The following is a 15,151-nucleotide window of genomic DNA, read 5'->3' as shown; positions in this document are numbered from 1 at the left end:
CTTTTAACATTTAGAAACAGTATCTTTTGTATCTTTAGATTTAGATAATCATCAACGCTGTCTACCCTCCTGTGGCACTCGTCTGAACCTGTTTGAAAGTTCAAAAACATGTTTATATAGCTCAATTACATTGGTTACAATTAGATTTATTTATTTTTCATAATTTATGTCCTATTGATATAAAGTATATCTTAGGTTAAAAGAAATAAAAATTAATTGAAATAGTTTTGTCCGATAGAACTGTAAGTCCTTCCATATAAATTAATCGCCTCCACTTAACTAACCGAGCAATTCCATTATAGGTTTGATTACATTGAGTGTAATAAAGTTATAAGAGGATTGTCGATTAATCAAATTAATTAAAATCGAGTTTTAATAAAAAATATTAAATTAAGTTACAATAAAATGTATGATTTAAATATTCCATTAAGAAGAAATGCTCAAAAATACATTGGTTTTATTGGTATTATTCTATGAAAGCCGATGAGGCGCCTTCATGACGCCGCAGAAGGTCGCGGTTTGACGCCGACAAGTCTGGGCAAAGATTTAGCGCAAATATATAAAAAGACGGACAAACGAAACTAAATCTTATATTTGTTCTACTTGGGTCGCACTCAGCAAAACACTGAATGTCTAAGCTGATTGCACACTGCGGTATTACAAGAGGTCAAGGTAAAATGGAATAACAATGTTGTTTTTGCAAGCAGCGAACTGGAGTTTATATAAACACAAATAAAATTAAAATGTTTACTATCTTTTAGCTATAAAAATTTTGTAATGTTAACGAGATAAATCTGATTACTAAATGTGCTTAAAATAAATAAGAAAGGTCAGAAAGTTGACATATATTTAAAATTTTGAATTTTGCTGGTGTCTTAATTTCCATCAAAATTTTAATAAAATTATTTTTTACAATTATGTCTAATTCTGTCTATTGAAAACAAGGCCCTGTGGCGCAACGGATAACGCGTCTGACTACGGATCAGAAGATTCCAGGTTCGAATCCTGGCAGGGTCGATAGTCTGTTTTTGAAGGTGTCCCTTAAAACTTTAGTTAGTAAATGTAGTTTCTTTTGCTCTAGAAAATAATTTCATAAATTAAAAAAAATGTTTTTACAGAAGATATGAAAATGACTATAGGATATCCGTAGAATACAAGATAATGCCAGTTGTAAATTTTAACTTCATTACGGGTAGTACGGGTTAAAAATAATTTAGACGATACAAATTATAAAGGCAAGTCAAATAGACAACGCTATATTCCTTTTAACTTTATGTGGACATAATTGGCCTTGGCTGGACTGCAGAGTTTCTTTCTCTTTATCTATAGTCCGCGCCCAAGTGTAATACGACACGCGATAGATAATCATTTTATGTAAAATAATAGTAATTTTAATGACATTATTGAATTTAATTTATCTCTTTTATAATATAACATTTGATTACTATACATTCACAAATGAACAAAGTTGTTTCATAGTCATAAATGTACATATTTCTTTACGAATTCAGTTTAATGAAAAAAAAAACAGATGTACCTAGAATAAATCTATATTAACGATTTTTATGAAGAAGAAGATTTTTCCTTACAAACTTTTCATTCTCACAAAATTATATAAAATATTCCTAGATGTCACTACGACTATTATTAGTCACAATTTTGATTTGAGAATACTATGTAGAAATTTAACCAGTCTGAATCCATTACGTTGATGTTCCTACAACTAGGATCAGAAATGTTGCCGTATATTTAGTGTTGTGCACCGAAAATGGAACGGAGCAGCTAGGGTAGAATTGTTTCTATTCCCACGAGACTGAAAAATAGGAAATAGAACAAATACATGCTATTCCATTCCCTAGTACCTTATATTTTAAAAATGTATAAAATAACATATATATTTTTTTTTATCTTTTATATTTAATCATCTTTGTATGTATTTAGATTAATTGAATTAACATTTAAAATTTTGCCTGTGTTGATATTTTTGTATAGCTCCTAATAAATTCTAACAAAGCATCATCATTACACAACTGTGTTTATTTTAATAATTAAGCCTAAACAATTTTTCATGAAGTTTCAGTATTATACAGACGGTCTTAAAGAAATCATGATTTCATTTAAATAAATTAAAAATCATAAGTCATGATACACTCTTATTTAATTTTTTAGATACAATCTCTGAGATCCCCAAAATTCACCTCAGGGAGCACAACGCCGTCGTTCTTGATAACCATCAAGATTAAGATCAAACTCAACGTAAAATTGCTATGAAAATAATATATTGTTTTTTTATGATTTCAAAGGTTCTAATGGAATTTTTGAAGGATAACTTTTTTATATGACTGCATATTTTATATGTTACTTAGCTGCAAAAAGTCTCAATAACTAAAAAACAACTCACCATTTGTCAAAATGCTTTGATTTCTATTTCCACACTTGACAAATAAAGCGTTTTCCGATTCAGCTTCACCAAAATACTTCAATTCCTGTTAAGTTGAAATTCGTTCAACTTAATAGACTTATTGAACGCATTGCTCAAGCGATACTTGAACAATTTTATTATCAGACCTACAGAAAGAAGTATCTTCAATATTATTTAGAAAAAATATAAGAGCCTGAATTTTATTTAAAAACATGAAGACAAATCATTTAATTTCTTTTTTCACGAAAGTTCAGTTAGAATTATTTTTTATGGAACATTTAGTTATTTTCGGCTTTACAGGGATAATATCGACAGCTTCGGGACTGAAAGAGGCTAACCTTATAGCAATAAAGTAATGTCAAAAAATATATTAATTATCATATAGGTGAATAGAACCACCTTTTGTTTGTGAATAGTAATTCCGTTGAGAGATATGGATTGGTCAAGTTCACCTATTCCACCCACTCCTTTATAATATTTTTCGGAATATCAAGGAATACCTACATCGACTCTTTCGCGTTTTATAAGACACCACCTCTTTAGGACGCCTAGTGGTTCAATTTTGGCGTGATTTATTATCATCGTACCATCTCTATTATATTTCCATCTAACCAGCAATAATTCATTTGTTTTGTTGAATCTACAGTCATATATTGAGGGGAAATTTCTTTTACCTGTTTTCACGACCTATGCCAGTTGCACAATAGTCAAGCTTTCGCAAAACAGGTAAGAGATCTAACTAGAAAAAAATTGTCTTAAAACTTAAAAACCAAAATAAAAAAATTTCATATATGGATGTTGCCGCTCTACTTGATCGAGTACAGCAATGTTTATTTCAACAAATTTCCACTAATACTTATTTAATGTGAATAGTTTTATACAATAATGATTACAAAATAGAAATATTGAAGTTGGATTAACTAGATATTATTTTTAGATATCGTGAATAATAATAAAGTAGATTTACCTACAGTGGAGGAATGTCTTGTCAATATACAATGTTCACCTTCACACAATTTTAAATCTACCCTTATGAAATCTCAATATTTCAAATAAATAATAAAGAAGGCATTGAATTACCTGTAGAAAATTATTTATTGTTCCAATGTTTACATTGGTTTCAAGCTAGCTTTAATAGCTTTGAAGCCAGGATACAAACATTAACTGTACTCAAACCAGTACGGCGGCGCTAAATGGGTTATGCGAAATAAAAGAAAACAACCTCGCTGTGGATGTAATATCACAACAATATGGTAAAAATATGTAATCCAAAAATCGTCGTTGACATTCCTGTTTCTGAATCTGTTTAAATTTTCCGAAAAGTTTCACATTTAGTCCTCTCCTAAATTCATTTTTGAATACAACAAAATTCAAGCAACATTTTTGTAAAGTTGAATAAGGTTTGGTCCTAACATTTTCATAACATTACATTTGAAAATTGTTCAAAAACTTTTATAGGTCATGCATAAAAAAAAATATCAGGGAAATTTTGACTTTTAAAACACCATCAGGGTTCGAAACTCCAGCCTCCGGAATAACGCGTAACATTAGCTTCACCAATTAAGATGTCCAGTTGCTATTTTTCTCAGGTGGCAGGTTCGAAACCTCCGCTTGTCTATGAATTTATTATCCTATTTTTTCTTATCTATATTTTATATCAAATAGTACTTCAACATTGTGTTAATATTAAAAACTTAATTCCACATATATATTATCTTTAAAAAGAAATGTTAAAAATCAATATAGCATAAAATTAAAACATAATTTTACTACATACTAACTCATAAAACTTAAACTACCTATCTTATTTTTAGTAACCAATTCTATATAAAAATAATTAATAAATAATAAGATTAATAAAATTATTCTAAACTTCTTAACGCCTCCAATCTTTTTAAATCGTTTTATTTCACAACATATTACTAACTTTCACATAACCGTAAATAAATATCATCAATTACTAAAGGTTCTTATCTTCACGAATCATATCAGTTACGCGGTCACTGAAGAGCTTGCACATAGAGCTTCTAATTAAAGCCTCAGAACTCAAGAGCACCACAAACTTTATGTGTAGCAATATTTTCAAATTTCATATTACATATTCAAGATACAAGCTTTTCATTAAACTACAATTACGAAACTGACACTCTTGAAAATTTATCACACTGTTTTTTTCGTTATTAGTAGAACATTTAAAAATTCCTTTGAAGAATGCAATTATTTGTGAAGTGAAAATTGTTAATTTATTAGTTGGAACTTTGTTTCATGTCTAGTAAAAAACTGAGAATGTATGTCTTTTTGTTCATAATTATGAAAAAAAGTACAAAATAATAACAGTCTCATCTGTTAACATTGTATTTCAAAAACATCATATTTTTAGACTGTGACTGTTTAAAAAATTGATTGTTGAAAAGCGTTCACAAGATAAGAGACATTAAGAGACGTCGCAAAATTAAGTAATAATAATATTAAATGACAGATTTAAAACAGTCGCTTCTAATTACTTTTCTATGTAATAGAGCGTTTAAAATTTCAACCAATCGCAATTATAAAAAATAACAGGTATAAATAACTCACACTAAAAAGCAATGTTTTGTAAGGTCCTGTTATGAGAATCCAAGAATGCAACTAAATTTACATATAAAGAAATAAATGAGATTGCTTTACTTTAACTAACGCAATTCAGAGTATACTTTTTGATAACTTACCCATAATTTTTCCTTCTAACTTTTGCTTATAACAAAAAATCAAGATTCCAGTGATTTAAGTTCACCAATTTTGTACCATGAATTTAAGTTTCTAGTAGCTCTTAAAGTCTCTTATTACTTTAGAAAATCTATAATTATTAAAAAAAATAATAATAAACTGTCATTACTTTGAAAAACAAAGCAGTAAGGTCTCTAAAACCAAAATTTATCATTTAAAAAATATTTTTTGAAGACTGTAGAAGGTATAAAGCATACAAAATTTTAGTTGAATACAAATTAAAAATTTCATATTCATAAATACTGCATGTTGTTTTTTAATATCCACTGAATAGTGCTCGACTGAGATTTCACCAGTGAGAAGAAAATGAAGTCGTAGGTGATTAACCGACTGTCTTAAGCCCACTGTATAATGACATGAAAAGGGTGTGGATCTAGTACAGGAACTAACACGGCCTACAACCTTTCATTTCATAATTATTTGACATTCTACTACAATTGTTTAAATTAATTCTATTGTTTTTAACAAAAGGACTCGCAACAGTATCCTGTAATAAACCTTTACCTTATGAATTGCAAAACCGGAATTTACAAAACAATTAGAATTCTATTGTAAGCATTCAAATATGAGGTTATGTTTAATTATAATACACAAACAAACATACCTTAACGCACACTGTAATGATATTTTTTTTATAATAGAATCTATCTTTACATTAATTTTAATATTTTTATTAACTTCTAAGTAACCAAGAACAAATGTTCTTAAGATTGCAAAGAAGTATACATATGTATCTGGCTTTGTGATAATGTTATAAAAATGTCAATTTATGGAGGTGTCAACTTTGTTACTACTTTTGAATCACGATTATTAGGAAACATTTAAACAAAATAAAACCATTACTCGGGCCGTTCAGCGGACAAACGAAACAAACACAGCATCAACATTGTAAAGAAAGAGGAAAGGCTACTTTATTTCATCGAAAGAATCAGTCCGTTATTTATTATAAAAATAAGTTTCCATAAAGCATGGATGCGTTTCTATTTAAATGACAATTTATACTGTGGAAGGCAATTAATTGAAATAAATATATATATTGACGCAATTCCTATTATTTGAATAATCAATAATTGAGGGTCGTTGAAATTATGAGGTGTCACCCGCATAACTACTTGCGTAGCCATCTGTGCACGTGTAGTTACAACAATGAGTGTCGGTTGGTATAAATAGCGAGAGGACAGATTACAAAGACTCCCGGTGACGCTGTCAAAGCCATTAGGGCTAACAGCTATAGTCAAGTCGAAACTAAAGATTCCAAAGAGCCGAGCTTTCAGATTTCAAAGAGCTCGAGCCGTTGCATGGGTCGGATCTCTTCGAAGCAAGGGGTTCGTCAAACGAGGTTACATTCAAGAGTCTGAGATCCTGACAACATGGAAGAATATAGGCATTGATGGTGTCAGTTATGCTGACGTCACTCTTTTTAATAAACCACGATTTGGACTCTACTCCGACATATATTATACTAGCGTCTGATGTCACAACAAAAATTCAAATAAAGCTTTTGTTGAAGGGGAATCGCTGAAAGGCTGAATATGCTCAGCAAACCATTTCCGACCTTATAAATGATAGGTTTGATTTGGAAATTGAAGATGAGTTCTACACGAATTAAGTCGTAAGATTCAGCATGTTCAAAAAAAATCGATGCCATCTTAAATCGCCCTGTAACTGGGAACTAAGATAGATCACGAATCAAAAGATCGTTAAGAAAGGAGGATATTTGCAATCCAAAAAACTAGGATTCTTACCTTTAAATAGTTTTTAACTGTCCAGAAAAGAACTTTTTGTATGGTTCGGGAAAGTCAACTATCATTAGAAACTTAAATATAAGAAGGATTTGTATTCTTAGTAACTTGAGCATTTAAAGTTAGCAATTCAAAGACAGGTCAATGAATAAAACAAAAAAATAGAGTATTTCAAAGAAAATTTATTTTATAATTTTGTGACTTTTATATCCTTCAATAGCTTTAGTAATAATTTCGTGTAATATTATCAATAAGTTGATGAATGCAAAATACCTACCCTTCCCATATGAATCATCATCATCATCAGTCTATCGGAGCCCACTGCTGAGCAAAGGCCTCTTCTCACATGGAGAAGGTTAGAGCATTAAACACCCCGTTTGCTCAAGGTGGATTGACGATTTCAAACTTAAATTTTGAAATTAAGTCAAGGCATCCTCACGATGTTTTCCTTCACCGTCCGTCAGTGGGGTCTAAATACTCTTAGAAACTACATATGACTCGGAAAAGATCACATTGGTACTTGCCAGGTTTCGAAACCGGACCCTCACGCATGAGAGGCGGCCCTTTAACCTCTAGGCCGCCACAACCTTAACCATATGAATACTGTTACAATTATAAAAAATTACATTTTAAGTAGTACGAATGGGAGGTCAAGGAAAAAATGTTTACGGATGAGGGGATTCCTACAAATTATACAATAACAACCGTTACGCGCCCGCTTCACGTCACATAAAATGTAGATAAATATAGATATTCATTGTCAACACCCACCTCCGCAATTATTATAGAAATGATTTATTAGCTGGCATATCTTAAAATTCTTAAAATATTTTTACATCACCTACAAAAAAAAATTGTATAAAAATTGTACCTTGTATTTAGTAGTATAAGTTGACCAATTAAATTTGTTTCTTTTTAACACCCAACACCGGAATCGTTATTTGGTATGAGTTATCATAAAATTCATTCATAGATAATTTATACATCACATATAGGAGATTCCTACCAAAGTGTGAGTATGTTGGGAAATAGCAAAACAAATGTTCCTGTTAAGTTTGAGGTTTTATGGTTCCAGAGATATCCTAGTAGGTCAATATATCGGTAGAATTTCTTTTATAAATTCATATATAGGCGATTGCTCAATATCTCAACTAATCAAATGACCTTATTTTTGCTAAAAGTACTGAATAAACTTCCCCATTGGTCAACCGAATGCAACGCAGGCATTATCCGACTTCACTAATAGTTTGTTACCCACGAAGGAGGACTGAGACATATTTTTATGAAATTGACATTAAGACATCGACACAGGATTATGTAGATACTATGCTTGAAAAAGTAATTAAGCCTTATAAGATCAAAGACATTCCGCGAGCATTCATTTAAGTGAAAAAAGTTTAGTGTATTTAATATCAGCATTGCACCCGTGTGAAGCCGGGACGGGTCGCTAGTTATCTTATAATCGAAAGTTCATTTAGTACCGCAGTTGTTTGAATGACAAGTTCTTAAATACAGCTTATTTAAATTTACAAAACGTAAGTGGTATCATGTGAAACTAATAGACAGGTATAATTAAATATAAGAAATCTTTGATCAAAGTTTTATGAGAATGAAAGTCTTTGTACAGGAAATATTCACTTTCACAAAACATCTTGCGTATATATATCCATTCTAGCTACTGTATAAAATAGCTAGAATTTATTTTATTATCCGATAATTGAACAGAAAAAAAAATACTGATATATATTGTGGAAGCAACATGAGCAGAATATTTGACGTTAGTGAAAGTTTTCCTTATTGCAGTCTCACTTTAAGGCTGTGCTGATCATCTCTGACAGCATAACCATAAATCTTTTATAATAATAATTATACTTACTAAGATTTAAATACGTATTTTGGTGTTACCTTATTAGAATGTTTTACATTACTTATGTATAACTATGTACTTAGTACCAATGGATTGTATAGGATACTCTAAAGTGTCATGGTGCTTGAAGCAAGCCTTTCTTTTTTCAACATACCATAACTCATTATCCAGTGAATAAAAATCTCGAACGTTCGTTTTTAATAAGTTTAGGTGGACCGATCTTTACGGCCCAGTGAAGAGTCTTGGTAAAGAAAACATTTTTGGCTATTGTTAAGAGGCTTAATTACTTAAATGAAACTAATATTTTTCGCATAAACTACGCGTGATTTATTTTTGTAAAAAACTACACACTCCCGAAGTTTCTGTTACTTTTCAGCAACCTTGAAAATAAATCACGCGTAGTTTATCCGAAAAATATTAGTTTCATTTAAATGAATACAACTCGCGAAAATCTTAGATCTCATTATAGATCAATATTAAATCAACAATGTTGTTAAGGTATTTAATTGGATAAGGAATAATGCTGTATTGGTTAAAGTCTCTTCGAAAATTAGCCATTATTTGTCTTAAAATTAGCCATTATTTATCGTAAAAGATATCCATAAAAGATACTCCGACATTACATTACACATACTAATACTAATAATACCGAGTATGTTGTCCTTGAACAATTTAATAACAGCCAATTCTAGTGTAAATGAACAAAAAAATTTATATGAATTATAAAGTTGAAAATAATAAACATCCTAAATAAACCTCAGAAAATATTTAAGCACTCTTCATATAGTTTAAGTAAATATACCTTGGTGTGGACGTTACATTTTACTTTTATCTTTTATTTACAATGAAATTATTGAAAATGTTGCCCTGAAGAAATACTCTCTACATTTTAGTAAAAAATATAATATTATTAATAACTTGACAATAGCTTTAAGGCTTATTAATTAATTAATTTAGGGAAATGTTCTTATGATATTTAATGTCAAGAAGAAGACAAGTCCGAAAAGAATAAGTTGTTATATCATTTCTTGCTAAGCCTAAATACTAGTAAAGACTAAAAAGAGGAGCTTTTACGGTGGAGGTGGCCGTTTACGCGCGTTACATTGGGGCCCCTTAAACCTACACCTGGGTCGCTAGTCCCAGGCACTGTTGAAGCTCCTCTCCCTGCAACGCGATGAACCCGCACCAATAATCCAAGGAATGCCGAGAAGTTATCGTCTTTTTATGATTAAACCAAATTATTCACTTTATTAAGGTGTACTATAATAAGCTTATTGGAATTGTGTGATACACGTACGTTTTACAATCACCTGTTTTGTGTAAGCACCTATCCAGCTTGCTGATAGAAAACCAAGATTGTAAATATACATATATCATGAAAATTATTTTTTGTTCTTTATTTTTAATTAAATGGTATAAATCCCCAAAGTCATAATTTTTTATTGCCTTAAATAATTTTTTACGTCTAATATCATAAAACTCATTGCCTTCTACATAACTCAGAATAAATCGCCTTAATTAGTGAAGGTCCTAAGCTCTCGGAATCCAAATTAGTTAATAGCAGTTACAAACTGAAATGTTTCACAGGAAAACTTTTTACAATACATCTCTATTTATGGCTCCAAGAAAACTATGAATCTGAGTAAAGTTGTGTTTCTCTTATCTGATAACAATTTCTAAAAAAAAATCACTTAGCTTGATTGTCTTAAAAGTTAAAATTGGTTAATCTTAACATAATTGTACCAATATACTTTCACTTAAATAATATAATGATTTAAAAAATATAAATATAAAAAAAACCTATCAGATAAGACTTCTTAAACTTTTGATGTATTGAATAGTAACAAAGAGGATGGGTCTGAACAGTTGCCTTGTGATATGAGCCAACTACGAGATGCCATGAGATTTATTGTGTTGGGTGCTTGGTCAAAGAGGAAGCAAGATCATAAGACGGAAGCTCCACTGACCTCACGCAAACAATAGGGCGCCCAATGGATGACTAGCCACTGTTGAAAAGCTCCTCCGATAATATTGTATAATCCCATGGTAGCACCTTATAGTTTTTGTTAGAAAACGACGACTCAGTTATCGACTGGTATCACTTCAGCCCCATGACCATTAAGTTCAATTAGAATGGGAAAGAAAGGGTACAGTAGAGCTTTTTAATTTAACACTTCATGTCTTCTCCGGATGGTACGATGCCAAACTTATGAATCTAAACGCCACTTAAAAGCAAGCGTGCCTTTAAACCAACAAAAAGAGTCCATTTACTCCGACTCCAACTTTTCAGAATATAAACTTCGAATACTATGACCGCCTTCAGCTATTAGTTTGTATTTGTGACCACAACTTGCTTAAAACCAAATAGTCAGTTTTGAACACAGACGAAAGTAGCCAGAACAAAGTTATTCTAAGGGATACACTTTTGAGAGTAGATTCAGGAATTGCATGATTTAATTCGTGCATCCCCTTTTTATGCTCATGCTCACGGCAACAGATTAGAAGAGTTTGCCTGATTCTGTGTTTCCTTCGAATTACAGTTTAGGTGTCTCCGACACTAGTGTGAATAGGCTATTACTAAGATGTTACATCGACTATCAACTGCTTACTTTCAACCTTCCACCACCAACAGGTGGAGTGAAAGTCAAGCACTATCCAGTCGAAATTAAAAATAATTTGAACTAAACAACTATCATGAACAACTTTGTAATTAAGATGTATTTTTTTAATTTAGAAAATTAGCATTGATATTTTATGAAATTGAACAAAATATGATTTTTGAGAATAAAATTATATTTAAAAAAAATTAAGAACTGTTGAATAAATATTAAATATCTACAAGCAACATTTTTGTATGGACAAACCATAATATAAAGTGTGACGTTTTTATCATATAGTGATATCGTAGTGTCATGATTTAGAGAACCAGAAGGTCTAAAGTACCTTACATATAAAAATATACATTGACTTTCTTCTACTAAATATTTTTTTATAGTAAATTTACATCCGACTTGTACCTGGTTTTTATCCCTAATATTTTTGTCATACATCAGGGCCCTGTGGCGCAACGGATAACGCGTCTGACTACGGATCAGAAGATTCCAGGTTCGAATCCTGGCAGGGTCGTTCCTTCATTTTACTATTGGACTATCCCAGCTACATAGGTGAATTATTAATCCACAAAATAAAGTCTACCCAAATTATTTTTTTTTTAAATTTTGATACACAATATGTCTTTGTATTTTCGTTTAGTGCCATAAAGATTATTTAAAAAAAAAATTGGTTTTATAATTTCCTTATAACATTTGCTGTTTATAGAACTTCGGTATTCTTCGGGCTTTGGTGAAGCAATCTTGAATCTTGAAGAAAATATGTCTCTTAATGACCATTAGTACTTTAGACGTGTTGAATTATAATTTGGCACAATGAATAAAAATGTATATATATAAAAAAATATAATAATTTTAAGTATAAAACTGTAACATCACTGACAGCAAAGTCAACGTCTAAGTATTAACATTTAAGAAATAGAAAGTATTTCATAGAAGTCATTAGACACAAGATTTTTCATCAATAAAAAATGCAACATACATAGCAAATATTATACGTATAAATACTGAATATCAGTACAGAAACTAACAAGGCTTACAACCTTCCATTTCATAACTATTTCACATTCTGCTACAATTGTTTACTCTAATCCTAGCGGTTTCAACAATAGAACTAACTACATCATCCTCTAACAGACTTATGAATTGCGAAATCGGAATCATTTCCAAAACATATCCGAAGCAATTGTAAGGCTTAAAGTTATATGAAAAATTTAAATTCATACTACAAACTTCGATATAGGCAAATGTGGACATGTTTAAGGTAACCTAATTTTTTTTATAAAAACAACGTAATTATCAAATATAGTTTTTTATATTTTTTTGAGTTTAAGCCTCAAAAACTTCTAAGTTAACATTTATTATTCTAATAATTTACAAATATCTATTCTGTAATATATAACTTTCCCTGCAAAGGAAATTTAAAATAATATTTCTTTAGACAGTATGCTTATGAGAAATAAAAAAAATTGCAAACCATTGAAGCAGTCATGACCAAATACCCTATTAGAAGTTACGTTTAAAAAAAACACTTAGTCTGTCTTATACACTAAAAAAACACTGTTTTTACATGTTTGCAGTATGTTTATTTCAACTCGGAAACAGACGATTTTAGCTAATATATCAAGTGGATACTTTAAAATTTAGCAAATGGATAAATTGATAAAAATTAAATAGAACATACATACATATACATATACATATGTACACTGTAAATATCCAAGTAAATTTAAGGACCAAATGAACTATCTAAGGCAATTGATTGAAAAAAGTTTTTGAATTCTTAGAGAACTAATTCTGTAATAACAACATTTTAAGGAAAATCTGTTTACTTAAGTTTTTTTTTTTCCCAAAGAAGAAATGATACAGAAGTATGAAGTATATTTTTTGGTAGAGTAAAGAAACAATTCTAACAGTCAGGTAAGACTTCACTTTATTTGTAACATATAATTTCGGACTGTATGACGAACAGCTTTCTGATTGACGACGGATGTTAGCGCATGTTGAACGGAGATCGCTGGAAGGTTTAATTCAGCTCAGCAAACCATTTCCGACCTTATCGGATGATGAGATTGGTGTGCAAATTGAAGATGAGTTGCCCATGAATGAAGTCTGAATAATTTTGTCGATATAGTGATAATATGCTTGCCTCTGGGTGATTATAACGAAAACAAGCATATCTTTAACTCGTTTGTAGCTGGAGACAAAAAGATCACAAATTATTGGAAGGAAGAGATAATATTCGTAAAACTAGAAAAGTTGGCTCTTGGATTCGACCAAATTGAACTGCCAATAAAGACCGTTTAATATAAAGTGGACAATTCAAGAACCAAAATACTATGAGCTTAAACGAATTGCATAAGAAATATTTTTTTTGGTAATATAAATGTTTAATATTAATAACATAAAATGGTAAAAAATCTAACTTCGATATGGTACAAGGCTAACCCATCACTACGCGCGGTACTGGGATAGTCTTACTTTCTCTTTAGATATTATTAAAGGAAAACAATATATTAGTAAAATAATACATTTGTATGTTTATTTAACTTAACGCGATGATATTAGAAATATGATATACACAATAGTTACTATGCAAAGTTATAAAAATAATTTGATTCATACATTTTATATTGCGATGATTTAATACAGGAAATTATTTGATTTTGATAAATAAAACTAATGATTAAAAATAATAATAATTTATGTGTTTTTATAAACAGTTCCTTTCAGTTCAAATTTATAATATTTTTAAGTCTTTGCCGGTTTCGGTACGACATTATAAATATTTAACAACTCTTAAGAAACATTATTTCTTGTCAACTAATTAAGAAGACTTATCGTGGATCTTTTAGTCACTAATTAAATTCGATTCTCTGTATTCATGTATAGTATTTTCAGAAAAAAATCTACACTTGGTAATTAGATCTTCTTTCTTATTTTTGTTTTTTTTTTCTATATTTGTGTAAAGAATAAGTTATACAAACAAAAACTACAAACAAAAAATACAAACAAAAACAAAAAACAAAAACTTAAATCAATAAGAAAAAACTATACCCACTTATAGTGAATTATTATTTAAATCTTTGAATATACAGGGGCTATTGAAAGATTCACAAATAAAACGTTCTACTGAGCTCATAAGTTAAACAGCCTGGAGAAAATCAGCTCAGCCCTAAAGTGAAGGAGCCACAAGGAAAAGTCTCACGAATATCAAGTTATCTGCATAAGTTTCTTCCATAATTTATATATAAAGTAACAAAAATCCTAAATCATATATTTTAGAATACCTTACAACTTATTCATAATGAGTTTATGCACATTCTAGGAGAAAGACCTAGAAACTATAGTCTATAGTAAATATTCAATTATGGTAAAATAAAATATTCAAACAAAAAAAAAAACGAAAAAAAATATATTTACTAAAAAGTAGATAATATTTTTTAATTACAAAGCGTTTATATTACAGCAGTTGAAGGTCGAAATATCAACAATTAAAGCAGTTGAAAATTTAAGTTATTAACAGTATAATTGAACTTAATACAAGCACGTGATGCATTTTACTTAGTACATTTTCATAACTCTCCTGTCATAGACAGTTGCCGATAGAATGATAACATTCAATAAACCAAACAACCCACATGGTTTAATTTGAATTGTTCTGTTCATAACTTAATTTTTACTACAACTTTGTTTTATCTCCACATATTCATATGACTCAAAAAGCAACTTGGAAATTTAAATT

General features: G+C 30.0%; 2 non-coding genes across 2 annotated transcripts; both read left to right on the top strand.

The window, feature by feature from the left end:
• Window positions 1-944: 944 nt before the first annotated feature.
• Window positions 945-1,017, top strand: Trnar-acg (transfer RNA arginine (anticodon ACG)). Its single transcript has one exon. It is a non-coding gene; the product is annotated as a tRNA-Arg (tRNA).
• Window positions 1,018-11,850: 10,833 nt separating this feature from the next.
• Window positions 11,851-11,923, top strand: Trnar-acg (transfer RNA arginine (anticodon ACG)). The gene has a single exon. It is a non-coding gene; the product is annotated as a tRNA-Arg (tRNA).
• The last annotated feature ends 3,228 nt before the right edge of the window (window positions 11,924-15,151 follow it).

Source organism: Danaus plexippus, chromosome 7, assembly GCF_018135715.1.
Source record: "Danaus plexippus chromosome 7, MEX_DaPlex, whole genome shotgun sequence".
Lineage (NCBI taxonomy): Eukaryota > Metazoa > Arthropoda > Insecta > Lepidoptera > Nymphalidae > Danaus > Danaus plexippus.
This window is presented reverse-complemented; position numbering and strand designations above follow the sequence as displayed.